Raw genomic sequence first — 19084 nt, forward strand, 5'->3', positions numbered from 1 at the left:
TGTGTTTTAACAATACAAAGTAGCAGCTTACCCATCGCTTCGTGTTTAGAAAGATAGACAAGAAGAGTTGAGCCGGGTGGGAGCCCACAGTCCAGGATGATCACTTGGGGCTGCCAGGACTTTGAGGCTACAGTGAGCTATGATCCTTCCAAGAAAAACACAAAGAAAATCACATCTCTAGTTGCTCTGTACTCTGCGTCTCTCTTTCCTTCTCAGTTTCTTAAAAGAACAACAGCAGAATACACTTTTCTATACAAATGGAAAGTTTACCTTAGTAAATCCAAGGGTCTGTAAGCTTAAAATTTTGAAACTATATTTCAGCATATTAGTTGGAGAAAACTGTTTGTTTCCTTAAAGTTATAAACAATTGGCCGGGCGCGGTGGCTCACACCTGTAATCCTAGTACTTTGGGAGGCCGAGGCGGGTGGATCACGAGGTCAAGAGATTGAGACCATCCAGGTCAACATGGTGAAACCCCATCTCTACTAAAAATACAAAAAATTAGCTGGGCACGGTGGCGCATGCCTGTAATTCCAGCTACTCAGGAGGCTGAGGCAGGAGAATTGCCTGAACCCAGGAGGCGGAGGTTGCAGTGAGCCGGGATCGCGCCATTGCACTCCAGCCTGGGTAACAAGAGCAAAACTCTGTCTCAAAATTTAAAAAAAAGAAAAGAGGACAGAGCGTTGCTACAACCGTGGAATTGAACCGATCATCAAGAATACAAGTCAGGTCATTCCAGGGAATTGTTTGCTGGAATTATTTGCTAAAGGAGAACTGAGTCCCAGTCCCTATCAGTTACTTACAAAGAAAACTAAAATGAAGCTCAGCCCTTTCCTTACATGCTGGAAAGACGGGCCTAGGCCATGGCCCTTGCCCCTTAGGTCATCCTAGGGTGTCCATCCCACAGCCCCCAGCGACAAGTGACTCACAGTTCCTCTCCCAAGCTGCCGTGGCCATCCTCAGAGCCTTGTGCTCCTCTTCCTGAGCCTATGCCCCAGAGGCTGGGCTTGGTCCTCGAGTGCATCCTTAGTCCGGAGAAGGACTAGCCCAGCAGTGGTTTCTGGGAGTCACAGGCTGCAACGGTGCAGGAGGGAGCCAGCGGCCAGCCGAAAGCGAGGCCACCCGTCCGCCACCTCATCCTAGAGGGGCGCTCAGAGAGGCGCAGAGCTGGAACATCACGCCTGGACTCCCTCACTATTTGGAAAGGTATGAGGCTACTACAGGCCTTTTACAATGTCTAGCTTTACTTATAGCTTCTATGTGTACTTTTGCCCCCTGACCTCACGGAAGTCATGGAAATCGTGACAGAATCCATCTCGTAGGTCGGGTGTAATAAGGAAAGTATGAAAGTTCAGAGAAGCGAAACCCAGTGAAAATGCCAGCAGGTCAGACCTACCTGGGAAGCAGGGCATCTAAGTGGAACCGCCCTAAAAGCAAAGTGGTCCAGAAACGGATGGAGCAGTTCAGCCTGCGCTCCATGCACTAGCTGGCTAACGCTGCCGTTAAGGACCATGGACTGAGGTGCTAAACCAACCGACATGTATTTCTTCATGATTCTGGAGGCTAGAAGGCCAAAAGCAAGGTGAGAGCCAGAGCGGTTTCTCCCAAAGCCTCTCTCCATGGCTGGTAGAGAGCATCTCCCTGCGTCCTCACAGGGCCTTCCCGGTGTGTGTCTGTGACCTCACCTTTTCCTCCTATAAGAACCCCAGTCATACTGGATTAGGTCCCACCCATAGGACCTCATCTGAACTTCATCCGTTTTGTTTTGTTTTGAGACAGAGTCTCTCTCTGTCGTCCCCGCTGTAGTGCAATGGCGCCATCTCAGCTCACCACAACCTACGCCTCCTCTTAGCTCACTACAATCTTTTCCTCCCGGGTTCAAGCGATTGTCCTGCTTCAGTCTCCTGAGTAGCTGGGGTTACAGGCGCCTGCCACCACGCCCTGCTAATTTTTGTATTTTTAGTAGAGACAGGCTTTCTCCATGTTGTCCAGGCTGGTCTAGAACTCCTGACCCCAGGTGATGCACCCATCTCAGCCTCCCAAAGTGCTGGGATTACAAGAGTGAGCCTCCGCCTGGCCTGAACTTCATCTCTATAGAGACCCCCTTCTGCAAAAGCATTCACATTTGGAGGTACTGGGGGTTAGAACTTCAACACAGGAATTGAGTGGTGCAGGGTGGGGGAAGACACAGCTGGGCCCATGACACCCGCCTCGGGAAATGTCACCCTCGGCACACGCAGCGTTTTCCGTTTCCATTCTGTACTCGGGTGAAACTCCAGATGTGGACTTAGTTCCTCAGGAGGAAACGCACTGACCCTGCCAGCAGACCTACACTCTGGCACCATTCCGTCACTCTCTTGGGACTTCGATGGAATTCCTAGATCTGAAAGTTCCTCATCGAATTGATAAAATCAAATTCCCGAAACTGCAAAGCCAAAGACGGGCCCCTCATTTCGCTGCCATGCAGGTTGTGCCTGTGCAGAGGGGGCTGTCACACAGGTTCTACCGTGATTTCCCTGCCTCTGGGGGAACCTCTGCCCCACCGCACGCGCCCTGCTCCAGCGCCCCTGCGGGTGTTGGGTGCGCGCAAGGCGCGGAGTCCTCACAGTGCTGGCTGCAGTGACCCCCCCCACCTGACCATCCTGGGCGGCATATGACCCTCCTTCCACTGCCCTCGGGCGCGGAAAAGCAGTTACGTGGAGAGGAGAGAAGAAAGAAGACAGGGAGGAAGAGAGAGGCCGCTAGCCTCGGGGACACCTGGACGCATTGATGAGGGGCAGTGGCATCCCTGAGGCTGTGGCTCCCGCTGCCCTCCTAGAGAAGAGTGGAAAGGACCCAAGCTTGGCGTCATCAGACTTGGGCCCAAAAACGACTCTGCTTCTTATGAGCTGTACAATTTCAGGCACCACAGTGAGCGTTCACGACGCACGTGTCCCATCTGTAGTGTTGCTGCCCCGTGCAGTGGCCACTGACCACAGGTGGCCATTGAGGCTTGAAATGTGGCTCTCCAAACACAGGAGCTATAACTGTAAAACTCACAAAAGATTTCTTTTTTTTTTTTTTTTTTTTTTTTTTTGAGACCCAGTTTCGCTCTTGTTACCCAGGCTGGAGTGCAATGGCACGATCTCGGCTCACTGCAACCTCCGCCTCCTGGGCTCAGGCAATTCTCCTGCCTCAGCCTCCTGAGTAGCTGGGATTACAGGCATGCACCACCATGCCCAGCTAATTTTTTTGTATTTTTAGTAGAGACAGGGTTTCACCATGTTGACCAGGTTGGTCTCAATCTCTTGACCTCGTGATCCACCCGCCTCGGCCTCCCAAAGTGCTGGGATCATAGGCGTGAGCCACCGCGCCCGGCCAAAACTCACAAAAGATTTCAAGAACTTAGCACAGAAAGGAAGAATGTGAAATATCTCATTAACTATTTTTATGTTGATTACATTAGAAATGATAACGTTTTGGATATATTGGGAAAATACTAAAATTAATTCTACCAGTTTCTTTTACTTTTCATGTGGTTTAATTGGGAAAATATAACAATATGACATATCCAGCTCACATTTTCTTTCTACTTAACAGCACTGATCTAGATCTGGAGAGGGATGGCCATCTGTCCCGCCAGCGGAGCAGTCTTGACTGAAGCCCAGTGCCTTTATTTTCCTGCTTGTTTCAGACTGAGTGTCGCTCTTGTTGCCCAGGCTGGAGTGCCATGGTGAAATCTTAGCTCACTGTGACTTCTGCCTTCCAAGTTCAAGCGATTCTCCTGCCTCAGGCTCCCGAGTAGCTAGGATTACAGGTATGTGCCACATGCCTGGCGAATTTTTTGTATTTTTCTTAAAGACGGGGTTTCTCCATATTGGCCAGGCTGGTCTCGAACTCCCGACCTGAGGTGATCTGCCCGCCTCAGCCTCCCACAGTGCTGAGGTTACATGCATGAGCCACCGTGCCTGGCCCTATTCCTGGGTTTTTTAAAAACAGTTTAAAGCAGTGCTGATAGGTGCATCAAAAGAAGTTGGAGTGGGTTTGTGGACCTGCACTCCATACCTTCTGTTCCGCCAGCTGCTAGTGTGTGAGGCAGAGGCTGGCTGAGGTGTGTTCAGTTCTGCCAGCAGCTGCCTCTTCCTGAGCCCGGCCAGAAGCAGTAACATTCACGCCTCCCTTTTACAGACACCTGCAGGCACTTGCGGATTAAACAAAACTGTGCTCAGAAACACCCGTATTTACAAATAACTGTGACTCTGACAGCTGTAGTTTCCTGTAGGTTGAAACCACACGCAGCTGGTGTGGACACCGCCGTGAGTTATGTCTGCACCACAGCCAATCCAAGTCTTTTCTGTGCCACGGCTTTCTCGACTTTGTAAGATTCCTGTTTTTACCAGGTCTCTGACAAAAATATTTTTTATTATGATCTCCAAACACAGTATTTTCTACTCGTTAGAATCTACCCCAGGCTAAGGGCTTCAACGTCGGTAGAGAATTTTCTCAACTAAAAGCTATTACGGTGCATAGACCGAAGTCAGAGGAAAGTACTAACAATTTCAACTTTATTAGCTCTACGTGCAACTTTGAAAAAGACTGCAGGCAATTTTATTTTTAAAGACTTAAAATAAAAGCTACATTAAAAAAGTAGTTTCAGCTGGGCCTCATGGCTCACACTTATAATCCCAGCACCCTGGGAGGCCAAGGTGGGCAGATCACTTGAGGTCAGGAGTTCACAACCAGCCTGGCCAACATGGTGAAATCCCGTCTCTACTAAAAATACAAAAATTAGCTGGGTGTGGTGGCGGGCACCTATAATCCTCACTACTCCGGAGGCTGAGATAGGAGAATCGCTTGAACCCATGAGGCAGAGGTTGCAGTGAGCTGAGGCCATACTACTGCACTCCAGCCTGGACCACAGAGTGAGTCTCTCAGAAAAATACCAGTGCTGTAGTCTTTTTTAATGTCTAGAACATTAACTTAAGCATTCAAATACATGCCAACAGTAACGCTTCTGCTTATATTATGTTAATGACAATAATATAAGGTAGTTTTAAATACTTTAACATGCATACATATATACTATTTTTAGAATTCATATTTGAAATGAGTTGTTAATATAATTATGAGTCTGTTCCTATAATAATACCAATATGTTGGTTAATAAATTGATATTTCAAAAATTATAAAGTTTTTATCATTTAGGGGCCCCTTTTCATTTTTAAAAGGGTCCCAGGTTAGGTGGTCTACCCCGTATGGTCACCAAACCCAGCAACCATCATATTCCCCGGACGAACCTTATTTAGGAAACCATCAGCCCTTCAAGGCTGGTGACTGCTCCATGCTGACACCATTAGGGGCATTTCACATGCACAGCCTTTCAGCTGCATCAGTCCCCTGGGGTTTTCCAGCCTCCTTTTTCCCTTTTTTCCACGCGCTTCACCTTGAACTGCCTCTACAATTAGTCTCAGAGTTATTACACTTTATTACTGTGTTGAAGTAGTCACCAACTAAGAACGGAACGGTTAGCATACAAAATCTCTCAATCCGCTTGTCTTTTCTGAACAGCAAATCTTCTTTTAGGGACTTTATAACAACAGAGGGGACCAAGGAAAGTGTCTTTTTCTTTGAAATCATTAAATGATTTATGATGAAAAGGTATAAAGAAATAGTGAAATGTGTAATTTTTATCACCTAGCAACTGTACCTGTCAAATCAAGAGAGTACTATTTAAATCACGGCCCTAGTGGTGTGACTTTTTTTTTTTTTTTTTTTTTGAGCTGGAGTCTTGCTCTGTTGCCCGGCTGGAGTTCAGTGGCACAATCTGGCTCGCTGCAACCTCTGCCTCCCGGGTTCAAGCGATTCTTCCACCTCAGCCTCCCAAGTAGCTGGGACTACAGGCTCATGCCAAATGCCCAGCTAATTTTTGTATTTTTAGTAGAGACGTGGTTTCACCATGTTGGCCAGGATGGTCTCAATCTCTTGACCTTGTGATCCACCTGCCTCGGCTTCCCAAAGTGCTAGGATTACAGGCATGAGCCACTGCGCCTGGCCAGTGGTGGGATTTTTAATCATTATCTAACTCACCAATATATGTTTAAGTGTTAAACAAAATACAAAGTTTAATTTGTTACGTTATAATTATTTTAATTACACGAATTTACTATATTAATTATTGAAACATCATCGAATATCCAAGATGACTTAAAAGTTAATGTGTAAATGACAGAGATGACAGTGTTCTTAGGGAGGTTGAAACCAAGTTTCTTTTATCATTTTGGGTGAGATTTATGTTTTCTAACAAGTGGTCCTTCCACTTTATTTATTCAGACTGTATTGCTTTAAAATATAAAATCAAAGCTAACACATCAGTAAAAATTTATCCTGCTTTAGACTCTAAAGAACATGGGGATCAGGTGATTCAGAGAAAAGACCCCAGTTTTCTTGAGCTCTGTTAGGGTTATTTTCCCAGCCTGTGACATGAAGCCACAGCGCACTTCAACAGCAGTTTCTCCCAGCAGAGAGCAGCACCCTGGCCGGCAGAGGGAGCCCGGCCTCGGCCAGGTGGGCACGGAGCTTCCCCAACAGTTTGGGACTGGATCAGCAGCAGCCTGAAAAAGCTTCCCATTTCTAGAATTTTCTACAGCTGTATTCTTTCAGAAACTGCAACCATAGAAAGCTTGTTGCAGATAAAGCTCACTGCTGAGATTGAAACATTTTAATTAATGTGTGATCTGGATGATAGATGGTTGGAACTTTGAAGAAAAAATTGCCTTATCCTGTCCTGATGCTCACATAAAGTAACATTGTTTTGTGCTAGTTCATTTAAATACCATAAACTCTGCCAGTGGAGTTGTTAGAGCGTGCTGAATGTATTATGTTATTATTTATTGCCACTCTATTTTCATGAGATGCATAGGAAGACTGTATCTTAGGCTGAATCCTGAATCTGCTGCTCACAGACTGCATTATCTAAGGCAATGTATTTCATCTTTCCGGAATTCTGTATCAGAATTATGCTTGCTTATATAAAGAAAATCCAAAATGGCAGTGACAAATAACAGATATGTATTTCTGTTACCTATGGCTCCACAGTGATCTGCGATCCTGAGACCATCTTCCTGCTCTTTAATCCTTAGACCCTGAGTCCAGTGACTTCCGTCTTTAAAATTACCTCAAGGTCCAATATGGCTCCTGGAGCTGGAGGTACCACTTCCATGGTGCAGGAGGCAGGAAGAATCAAAAGGAGACAGTCAGAAGCCCAGCTAAGTTCCTTTAAAAGACTTCCCAGAAATCTCCAGCAATACTTCACTGACATCTCAGTGAACAGAATGTGATCACATGGCCTCTTCTAACTATATGAGAGAGGGTAGAGATTTAGGATTTTAACTAGGTACATTGTCAGTTACCAGTGCAATCAGAATTATGCTACTAAACAAGAAAAAAATGGGTGTCGGGCAGCAGTTACCTCTAACACTGGATTTGTATGTAAAATTGTATCCATAATGCCTTACTGGATTGTTTTGAGAATGCAAATAATTCTTTTTTTTTTTTTTTTTTGAGACGGAGTTTTGCTCTTGTTTCCCAGGCTGGAGTGCAATGGCACAATCTCGGCTCACCGCAACCTCCGCCTCCTGGGTTCAGGCAATTCTCCTGCCTCAGCCTCCTGAGTAGCTGTGATTACAGGCACGCACCACCATGTCCAGCTAATTTTTTGTATTTTTAGTAGAGACGGGGTTTCACCATGTTGACCAGGATGGTCTCGATCTCTTGACCTCGTGATCCACCCGCCTCGGCCTCCCAAAGTGCTGGGATTACAGGCTTGAGCCACCGCGCCCGGCCCGAGAATGCAAATAATATATGTACAGCACCCAATTTAGTACCTGACCAGTGACTATAATGATTATATTACATTTTGGAAAGGAACAGTGGCATTTTGTATCCACCACTTCATGTGGATAATTTTGATATACTGGAAATCATTGCTACCATTGAAAGTATACAACATTATTGATTTTGTATTCTTGTCCTATATATTTAATCCGAAGTTAATCATGAGAAAACTATCAGACAAATCCAGAAACCGGGACATTCAATGAAAAAAAGTAGTCTGGACCTTTCAAAAAGTCTATGTCATAAAAACAAAGGGAAGATGGGAGGAAGAGAGGGAAGGATGGAGGGAAAGAAAGGAAGGAAAAAAGGAAGAGAAGAGAAAATTAGTTCTAGATCGAAGGAGACAGGGCAAGCAAATGTAAGCAGTGAAACTTGATGAGTCCTGAATTTTTAAAAACAAAAAGAACTTTGAAGGATTTTTATGAACCATTGATAACTTTGAATATGGACTGGATAGTAAATGTCATTGAATAAATATACAGTGTGGGATAGATGGGAATGATCATGTGAAAAGGAGAATAGGAGAGGTGGATTTAAGAATAAGTATCATGACATCTGACATTCATTTTGAAATGATTCCAAAAAAGTATCTATTGTATAAATATATATACACATACACATATTTTATATACGCATATATAAAATACAATAGCACCAGCCACCAGGCAGCTGCTCCGCAGAAGCCAGGGTCCCAGCCCCACAGTGTCTATGTCAGCAGCAGCCAAAGCGCACGTAGTCCCAGAGATCTGTGTCTCTGGGGTCCGTGGGTCTCCAAGCTTCTAAATTTTACATATTCCGACTTCTTGTCCCTTCAGCCATAGGGTCAGTACCTGCTTCCTGAAGCTGCTACCTTGGCATTGTCTAGGATTTTGAGTTCTCTGTCCTTCAATGCCTGGTTAACAATTCTTTGTATTAAATTATCTGCTAAAATAACTTGTGTGGTTCTGTCTCCTTATTTGCCTCTGAAGAAAACATAGAAATTTGTCCTATGAGTGGTCCCAGCAAGTATACCCCAAAAATGGACGGTGAGGATTGTGACTGAGGCATGAGCGTGGTGCGGAGCTCCCTGCGGGAGGAGGAGCTGGTCCTCCCAGGCCCATAGGAGCATCCTGGTTAGACATAACCAATTACCTGTGCTTGAGAGTAGTTAGTGACCACAGGGTCAAGTGGCTGCTGCCATCGGCATTTTGCAGGAATGAATTCTACAAAGACCATGATCTAGAATAGCTTCTGCTAAGTGCCCTGGGTTGCGCACAGAAAGAAAATGACTGAGCAGGACACGGCTGCGCACCTGAACTTCCAGCTGCTCCAGAGGCTAAGGCGCTCGAGGGGACCGCTTGAGCCCAGGAGTTTGAGACTAGCCTGGGCAATATACCAAGACCCTCCCTCAAAAATAAAAACATAGAAAAGACAAGAAGCACTGCTCAGTTGTTTAAACTCTCAACATCACAGAACCAGAAAGCTTCTAGAGCAGCCCTAAAAGAGTGTGCTTATTTATTGTAGCTACATTGTTCTAGTGCTAGAAATTGTACACAAAAGTTAATTCCGAAGGTTGCAGAAATTACAGCGTAAGTTGAAATCATGACCTCGCCAAATCCCTTGAGTCAAAGTTACAACCTTGATTGAGAAGAAATGGGATCCTGGACTTTATAAAGCACATCTAGGTGAACTCAGAAAAAGCTGAGAATCTTTAACTGTCAGGTCTCTGATTTTTCCCTTCCGGTGGCAGCAGCCTGCCCTTCCAGCCTTCCCTCACTTGAATCGATGCCTGTTTTCTGGAAGATCCAACATGACCACCACTTGTTGCCAGAAGACCCAGAGCTAGTGCCGTGTATCAGCAACTCCATGGGAACAACTACAAAGCAAAGTTCTGGAGGAAACAGTTTACACACCAAAACCATCGCAAGATGTTGCAAACTTCTGTTAACAGAGAGCGGAGGAATCTATCCAGAAATGGGTCCTCATGATGTTACCAAGAAGAAAGTGTTATAACGTCCTATGGTGCTACATGGAGGTGGATGTCTCTGAAGGAACCTGCTGCACTAATCCAAGTATATACCATGAGTCCCTTCCTGTAGCTCTCCCTAAGGGACCTGAGGCCATTTAGTGACATTGCTGTGATTTGAGAAAAGGAAGTACCTAGATGTTTTGGGAATTCCAAGGCACTGATTCAGAACTGACACTATTACCTGGGGACCCCAAATGCCGTTGTGACACAGCAGTAAAAGCAGGGGTTATGACGGTGAGATGCTCCACGAAGTTTGGGCTCAAGTGGGCCAGTGGGTCCCTGAACCAAACTGATGGCTATTTTGCTGCCTTTGCTAAATCTATCATTGGAATAAACACACTCAACAACCAGCAGAATACCCACATGGACTTTCTGACCCTTGGAACAGGTCCATTATGATAGGAAAGGCTAAGTGGAAGCCTTTGAAACATTGTCTATCAGGATAAGAAAACCAGTGGCAATACACATCACAGGGAGAATTGCAGAAATGGGCGCTGCCATCAAAGACGTGAAAGATAAATGGTTGGTGATACCTATAACACTTCTATTTGCCAGCTGGGCATGGTGGCTCATGCCTGTAATCCCAGCACATTGGGACACCAAGGCAGGAGGATTGCTTGAGCCCAGGAGTTTGAGATCAGCCCGGGCAACATGATAAAACACTGTTTCCACAAAAAAACAAATACAAAAACTTAGGCAGTCATGGTGGTATGCACCTTTAGTCCCAGCTACTGGAGAGGTGGAGGTGAGAGCATCGCTTGAACCTGGGAGGTTGAGGCTGTTGTGAGCCAGGATTGTACCACCGCATTCCCGCCTGGGTAAGAGAGAGAGAGACTCTGTCTCGAAAAAAAAAAGAAAGAAAAAATGCTCTATTTGCCTGTTTAGCCTCTGCAGGAGATGAACTGATCTTGGAGAATGATTTTGGACCGTCATGAACAGAATCAGATGATACTTTAATGGTGACTGCTATTCTTTAAGTGCTATTTTTATGAGCTGATTAATACAACCCTTTTATGCAGGTAATGATTTGTCAAATACTCTTCTCTCTATGCTTTTTTTTATGAGAAGCTATGAGAAGATTCAGACCAAAAAGCAAAAGAGAAATTCTCTAGTCATCAAGGCTGCTAGTTTTCTAATGGGAAGTCATTATTCGCAAATTCACTACATTTTTCTATGGGGGCTACAGACCAAAGGAAAATCATGTACCTAGCGATAGCAATGGCAAACAAAAGATCACATCAAAATCAGCAAATAATTGCAAATTAATAGAATATTTTGATGAATGCTTTGTACATATATACATATATATATATACACACATAAAACCTGGTAAGCAGTTTTGCAAAAATAGTTTGATTTACTTAGACAATGAAAGAAAATAGATTTTTAAATTATTGATTTACATAATAATTTTTTTCTGGGGGGCGGGATAATCACAAGGAATCAGGTGTTCAGAGGAATGTATTGAGTAGAGGTGAGGAACTAGGATGCTGAAAAGTAAAAAAAGAAGAGCATGTCCTATGCTAACTACTCAGGACAGCAGGACAAGCAGGCGTAGTTCTGTCTATTTCAGTCATGTGAAGTGAGTAAGGTCTAGAGAGCTGCCGCATAAGATTGTGCCTATAGTCAACAGCGCTACACTGTGCACTTCATTACGCACTAAGAAGGTAGATACCAAGTTAATTGTCAGTACCACAATTAAATTAAAAAAGAAATCAGGCTTCAGCAGGTAAGAACGGCACGGTGATAGCATCAGATCAGGCAGCTCCTACCTATTCCTGCTGCACTGCTCCCTTCCCTTCAAACTAACTCACATGGAAAATTCCTCATATTTTTATTTAAAACAGTATCAGCCCTAGTGCAGTGGCTCATGCCTGTAATTCCAACACTTTGGGAGGCTGAGGTGGGTGGATCACTTGAGTTCAGGGTTTGGAGACCAGCCTGGGCAACATGGTGAGCCCGATCTTTACATTAGCCAGGTGTGGTGGTGCGCACCTGTAGCCCCAGCTACTCGGGAGGCCGAGGCAGAAGAATCACTTGAGCCTGGGAGGTGGAGGTTGCACGGAGCTGAGACAGAGCCATTGCACTCTAGCCTGGGCGATAGGAGTGAAATCTTGTCAAAGAAAGAAAGAGGAAGAAAGGGAGGAAGGAAAGAAGGAAGAAAGGAAGGAAGGAAGGGAGGGAGGGAGGGAAAGAGAGAGAGAAAGAGAGAAAGAGAAAAAGAGAGAAAGGAAAGAAAGAAAGAAAGAAAGAAAGAAAGAAAGAAAGAAAGAAAGAGAAAGAAAGAAAGAAAGAAAGAAAGAAAGAAAGAAAGAAAGAAAGAAAGAAAGAGAAAGGAAGGAAGGAAGGAAGGAAGGAAGGAAGGAAGGAAGGAAGGAAGGAAGGAAGGAAGGAGGGAAGGAAGGAAACATATTGGGCCCATTTTCCAGGTGCTTTCACTGTACATGCTGGCCCCATTTGGAAGTGAATGTTGGCACAACTCTGCGCACACACGGGAGTGGCCTTGCAGGAGAGGAGTAAAGTGAAATCCTTCCAGTGGGAAATGAACTTGGTCCTTAGAATTGGCTGATCTCGCCACACACACCATCACCTACAATGAGTTGGGCTAATAAAACAAGAGAAGAGGCTACTGAAAAACTAAGTTGTGGTGTCAGTTGGGGGAACATCCTGAAAGGATGGGGTTCTAGCTTAAAGGAGACAGTGAATGCTTTGAATCCATGACCAACAAACGATGCTGGTTCTCCCATAACAGAGATACTGCTTCACAAATCGAGTGGTGTGAGTGGGAACGGCTCCCCGCACCGTTACACCTAGTCACCCGCCCACAGAATTTCCCTTCCCGTTACTGACACTTTGCACTCTGCTCGTCTCGAGGTTTCGGTTCACATGTCAGAAACGCTTTCACATATCAAAATTCTTTTGATAGCCCCGTTGAGCTGGAGCTTGACAACACCATCTGGCCTTTCGGAATCCTCATGCGGCTGAAGCATCAGGCAAAGAAGGAGGCTCCTTCTCTGGTTATTCCATCCTGATTATCAAGAAGAAACTGGGTTGCTCCTACACCAGACGGTCAACGTGGATTAATGTCTGGAAAACAAAGGGGTTCTCTGAGTGCTTCTTAGTATATCCACACCCAGTTAAAAAATTTCCAGGAAAACCGTAGCAACAAAACAATCACTACAAAAACGTAGAACCACTGATAATTCAAAAGCACTGGCAATGAAGGTTTGGGTCATTCTGTCCATAAAATACCACAGCCAGCTCATTTCCTGTAAGAGGGCAAAAGACATACAGAAAGTGCTGGAAAAACAAAGTCAGGACTAGAGCAGCTAAGGACACTTTCTGGCTTGCTTGTGTGTGCATATTAACTAACTTTCTCTTCTCCTTCCCTTCATTCTTTATTCAAGATCTGTGGTGATGGTTAGCACGACAGTTCCCTGCTTAGGTAACAGAATATTCACATAGGTTTGTGACTGAATTTGAATAGGATTTACAGTGTCCAGAAATACGGACCGTAACTGTTGGGATTCCGTGTGTCCTTGTTTGGAGGAGCGACTGAGAAAGTCTGTACTAGGGATAATTGCAGCTAATTAGGAAGATGTAGGGAGGTGTTTGGCTATTGCATGAAAATCCAAAAATGTGTGGAAAGGAGTATGCGCCGACTCTGTCAGTCACCTATGTACCATCGGCCTGGAACCCACGCTTCTCACTCTGCTGGGACCCTGCAGACCACGTTTATACTCTGGCCGCTGGCTCCACATCAGGGTTCACAGACTGAAGCCCGCAAGAGGGTGACCCACTGATCAGGAGGTTGAGAAAGAAGGGAGACACCCCGTGCTGTGTCTGGCCTGTCCTGCCTCTGCCTCCTCTTCCTGGCAGCCAGTAACACTTCCTCACACTGGCTGTGGTAGTTTGTTTCAACAGCATTAGTGAATTCACAGGCCAAGCGTGATCACGTGCCCTCAGACAGAGGCCTCACTCTGCAGGGGCCCTTCTCGAAGCATCTAAGTTCTGTTGATTCCTACCACATCCCTTTGTTCTCCTCAGCCCAAAAGTAGTGGCTGCTTTCTGCAGTTATTGCCACCACGAAAAATCAGTGTCCACCTCCCAGTTGTTCCGTATTCGTTAACAGTTGTTACATAGATTCTCTCTCTTAAATTAATGACGTGGCTTCTGTTTCCTAACTGTCCCCCGACTCATCCAGTGGGCAAAATAACCTGGGTGCCTCGCTTACTAGCTATGTAGCTTTGGGTCATTTCGTCATTCTAAGCCTTAGTTTTCTCAGGTATAAAAATGAAATAATAGTATTTCTTAACCCTGTAAGGATTGGGCAATAAAATTCAAGTATAACGAGGTTGTTAATGAAAGCCACAACTCAAATATAAAGAATAAAACAATGTTTTTGTATTACAGATGTTAACTTTGGCCAGGCCTGGTGGCTCACACCTATAATCCCAGCACTTCGGGAGGCCAAGGCGGGTGGATCACCTGAAGTCAGGAGCTCGAGATCAGCCGGGCCAACATGGTGAAACCCCATCTCCCCTAAAAATACAAAAATTAGCTGGGCATGGTGGGGCATGCCTGTAATCCCATCTGCTTAGGAGGCCGAGGCAGGAGACTAGCTTAAGCCTGGGAGGTGGAGGTTGCAGTGAGTCAGGATTGCACCACTGCACTCCAGTCTGGGTGACAGAGAAAAAGAAAAGAAGTTAACTTAGCTCTGAAACACCGGTTTCTCCTGATGGTGGAAATAATTTAATCTTGCCTTTCAACATGCCTGCTTCTGTTCACCACGTCACTCTCAAGTTAACTCCAGTTACAGACCCTTTTCAGGTTTCTCTCCTGTCCCGTATCCTGACCTCGTTGGCTTTGTGAGTCACAGGAAACCTGCCACCAAGTCAGCATATTGCATCGCTGTCCTCATGGTTTCCTCTGACTGACGCTGTTCATCCACTATGTCTCTAGGCGTTTCATTCCAGCCTTGGTCCTCACTCCTGGCTTCTGATCGAATCAGCCCATCCTGATGACTCTTGGTAGACTGAGCCACGTTCTCCATCCAGCTACTTCTCCACATGCTTGCACCACCCAACCCCCTAAGTCAGACGCTCAGTCTTTGTTCTGTTCCCAAGGCCTCTGCATCCCACACCCAGAGCGTGGGGAGGTAAGAAAGCTTGAGCCCATTGCCTCCCCGCCCCCAACCCCAGGGGCATCATCCTCCCACCCCGCTAGAAAGACACAAAAAAATGTCCTGAAAAGACCTCAAGACACTGGCTTTGCAGAAAGAGAATGAGGTGGAAAATGCAAAGGATTTACTTTTCACTACAAATTATTTTGTACACTTCTTGAATTTTCTACCATTCATGTATTCCCCATGTTTTCTGTTTGTTTGTTTTTGTTTTTTTGAGATGGAGTCTCGCTCTGTCGCCCAGGCTGGAGTACAATGGTGCAACCTCAGCTCACTGCCACCTCCGCCTCCTGGGTTCAAGAGATTCTCCCGCCTCCGCCTCCTGAGTAGCTGGATTACAGGCACCGGACATAATGCCCGGCTAATTTTTGTAGAGTCAGGGTTTTGCCCATGCTGGTCTTGGACTTCAGACCTCAAGTGATCTGCCTGCCTTGGCCTCCCAAAGTACTTGGATTACAGGCGTGAGCCACCTCAACCAGCCCCGTGTTTTATTTTGTAAATGGCACAGAGATTATCTGGGCAGTGGGGTTGTGAGTGATTTCTTTGTCTTTCAATTTTTTTCTACTAAAAATGAGTACATGCTTGACTAATGTAGACAGGTGTACACTGAAAACTTGGAACAGTGTTTGCAGATTCTAAAAGGTCTTGTGACATGTCCTGTGACCCCATTCCACAAGGACTCATCCCAGCCACTTGGCCACTTGAGGCCAAGCAGTCTCAGCACCATGAAGGAAGGTCACCCAGTGTGGGAGGAGCAGGGCCATTCTCTGCTCTGGTAATTGTGGATTTTAGTCACACAAAGAATATTGCAGGTTTATGCTACAGGCAGCTTGCTTCCAGTTTATTATACATTATTCTACAAAGCATTATTCATTATTCCACATTTGTGTGAAAGATGATGTTTTTGGTGGGGAAGAAGCAGACTGTGGCTGGGGAGTTTACCAAAAAGAATTGATCCAAAACCATGCTCACTGATTATTATCCTCATTGGAGCAGGGACAGAAGCAGAACTGGTTACATATTAGCAAAAATCAACTTGTGATTTAAAGGCATTAATTTAGTTAACCAAATGTATGCGTGAGATTAAAATGCAATATTGCTGTGATTATACTGCAATCAGAATGTAAACAAGTCCCGTGCGTCTGCCAGAAGTCTCCTCATCTCGTTGTTTTAACGCAATCTGTAAACTAGCTTTCAGTAAATAGACTCTTTCATATTCCTCAGCTGTCACGTTTCGTTATTTTTCTTTTAATTTGCAAAAAAAAAAATCAGACATTGTTAAGGAATGTTATATATCTTTCCAAATATGATTTTAAAAGGTATACAAATCAGGGTTTATCCATGTTACTATACTAAGTTTGATGTGCTAAAAAAATACTGTAAATACTTTGATTATATATTTAAACCACAAAGATTAAGCAACGTGTTAATGATGATGAGCTTAACACTATTTTCAAGATTTGTACCTTAGTTTACAAATTAATTTTTAAAAGTTAGTAGCGTATGCTGAAGACAGCGCTTGCTAAAATAACAAGATAGTTGTATATAAATGTGTTCTGTTCCCTCAATACTGGCATTGGATATGAGTGCCCTTTTAAAAATATTTTAATGCAGATAATTTTTAGATGTCAAAATTATAAAATCTCCAAAATGTAATTGGCGAAATGATGTATTTTATTTAAATCCCACATGTTAACCAAATCCCTAGTTCTCTACGTTATGCCTACATTTACAAAAAAAATACCTTGCTGGGTGGGCTGGGTGCAGTGGGTCATGCCCAGTAATCCCAGAACTTTAGGAGACCAAGGCAGGCGGACCACCTGAGGTCAGGCGTTCAAGACCAGCCTGGCCAACACAGTGAAACCTCATCTCTACTAAAAATACAAAAATTAGCTCGATGTGGTGGTTCACACCTGCAATCCCAGGTACTTGGGAGGCTGAGGTAGGAGAAGCATCTGAACCCAGGTAGCAGAAGTAAGAGTCAGCCAAGATCATGCCACTGTACTCCAGCCTGGGTGACAGAGTGAATCCATCTCAAAACAACAACGAAAAAAAAAAAAAAAACTTGCTGGTTTTCTGATCCTAAATTATACCAGAAGGAAAGAAACAGTTTCTAAAATATTTCACCTACCCGTCCCAAAACGTGCCCTAAAAGAAACCCTCAAATGTTTTTCACAATTGGTATCCTAATTTGTATTTTAACCTCACATTATAGTGCCTATTGCTTAATATGAGCCCTCTTCTCCAGACTGCTTTGGAGTCCTGTCATCTAAGCTTCAATAAAGCTTTGTTCTTCACTGGAAACATCTTGCTAGAAAATCTGACTCTAGCTGTGGTGTTGTAATATAGGTGGGTTGGGCTGCCTTCAAAAGGCTGAGCCACAAAGAGCTATTTCATTTAAGAAAAACAGAGTGTCTTGGAATCATTTCCTTAGACTAGGGTGGGTCTCAGTGGCAAGTGCAGCCTTTGCTCTCAGACAGCGTCAGTGAGAGGAGGCACTGTCTCTGCCCACAACTGGAGGGGCTTAGAGGTACCTGGAAACTGGCATGGTGGTTAAAGAAATCACAGTGCCCCTTCTCTTTACCTTTGCCTTTAAAATAATAACCCACCACGTTAAAAATGATAAAGTACAACTTCTGTGATTCTAGTCTTTAAGCACTCAAAGTTATATGTCAAATCAATGGAAAATAACATGAATTATTCTTTTGTTAGTGTCTTTTTTCATACAAAAATGTTCATGAATCTATCTTTTTCAGCATCTGCCTTTTAATTTGTAATATCTTCTGTGGTTCACTTATTAATTATTTAATTGTTATATTTTGAGTTGTTTCTGGTTGTTGATATATTTTTATGCTACTTTATACAAATAATGTTGTGCCACCTTAAGAATAAGTAAAGAAAATGAATTGTTGGTGTGAGCTATGAAACCAAACATTAAAAAACATACTAAAGAGATAACTCATTGAATTTTAAGAACATATTACAGAAAACAATAATAGTGTGTGTGCCATGGAATGTTCCAAGTGACTTACAAGTGTTAACTTTTCATCCTTAGAGTAGTCTCATAGAAGACTATTCTATGGGTCTAAATGGGATAAAAATGGAAACTAGTTTTATCCCATTTTACAGATAAAAACTGAAGCACGGAAAAAAAAAAAAAAAAAAAAACTTGTCCCCGGTCATATAGATATTATGCAAAAGAGCTGATATTCTCAGCTGATATAACTCAGGCTGTCTGGTGTCGGAATACACCCTCTCAACCATTATACGATGTTGCCTCTCTAATGCGTACACAACTTGTGAAAGTTTATCACACAAATTGAATGGAGGGGCCAAGGGGTAAAAGCACTCAGGGCACAAAACATGGCTCCAAAGATGTAATTTTCTGCAAGCCTGGGAGCTGAAACTGCCTGCTGTCACCTGAAGCCTCATCTATCTAATGGCTGCTGAAACCCTGTGAGCTCTAAGACCAGTTTTGCCTGCTGCCATCACTCACCAGTCAGAACTGGCCAGCTCCTAGAACCTGCCAGTGAACTTTCTCACAGAGCGACATGCAGTGTTTCTGCTTCTTATAACACCTCTAAGCTCTCTTTCCTTTGGACTCACTAAAGACCTTCCAGTCTGCGCGTATGCCCTGAACTGTGATGCTTTCCTCCCAAATAAGCGTTTTCATTTTAGAGATTTGTCTCTTTTTTATTTGACTTTGACAAAATAAAGTGTCAAATAAACAATATAGATTGGATTACGGTAGTAGGCTGAGAACAGAGTCCAATTTCTTTCCAAACACAAATCCCTTAAAATTGACGGAACACCCAAGAAAAGGGAAAAGAGGAAATAAGGGAGAGAAGCAGAGAGGGGAGAAGGGAAGGAGACAGGGAGGCCAAAGGAAAAGAAGGAAGCATAGAAACGAGTAATCCGCAACAGTGCTAGGAAACAGGCATGGATGGAAGAGAACTTTTGAGCACTTCCTGGAGGACAGATTGAGTTGCGTAAAGGAAGCATGGTGCAAACCACATGGCAGA

At 44.2% G+C, this 19084-nt stretch overlaps 1 long non-coding RNA gene across 1 annotated transcript in view; it reads right to left on the reverse strand.

Annotated features, from left to right (window-relative positions):
- Positions 1-19084, reverse strand: part of LOC108588615 (uncharacterized) — a 79683-nt gene that overhangs the window by 22057 nt on the left and 38542 nt on the right. The window contains exons 4-5 of the long non-coding RNA XR_004735214.3: positions 12731-12967; positions 7154-7334 (exon numbers count right to left, since the gene is read on the reverse strand). This is a non-coding gene — a long non-coding RNA (uncharacterized LOC108588615). The remainder of the gene's footprint in view (positions 1-7153; positions 7335-12730; positions 12968-19084) is intronic.

Source organism: Callithrix jacchus, chromosome 16, assembly GCF_049354715.1.
Source record: "Callithrix jacchus isolate 240 chromosome 16, calJac240_pri, whole genome shotgun sequence".
Taxonomy (NCBI): domain Eukaryota; kingdom Metazoa; phylum Chordata; class Mammalia; order Primates; family Cebidae; genus Callithrix; species Callithrix jacchus.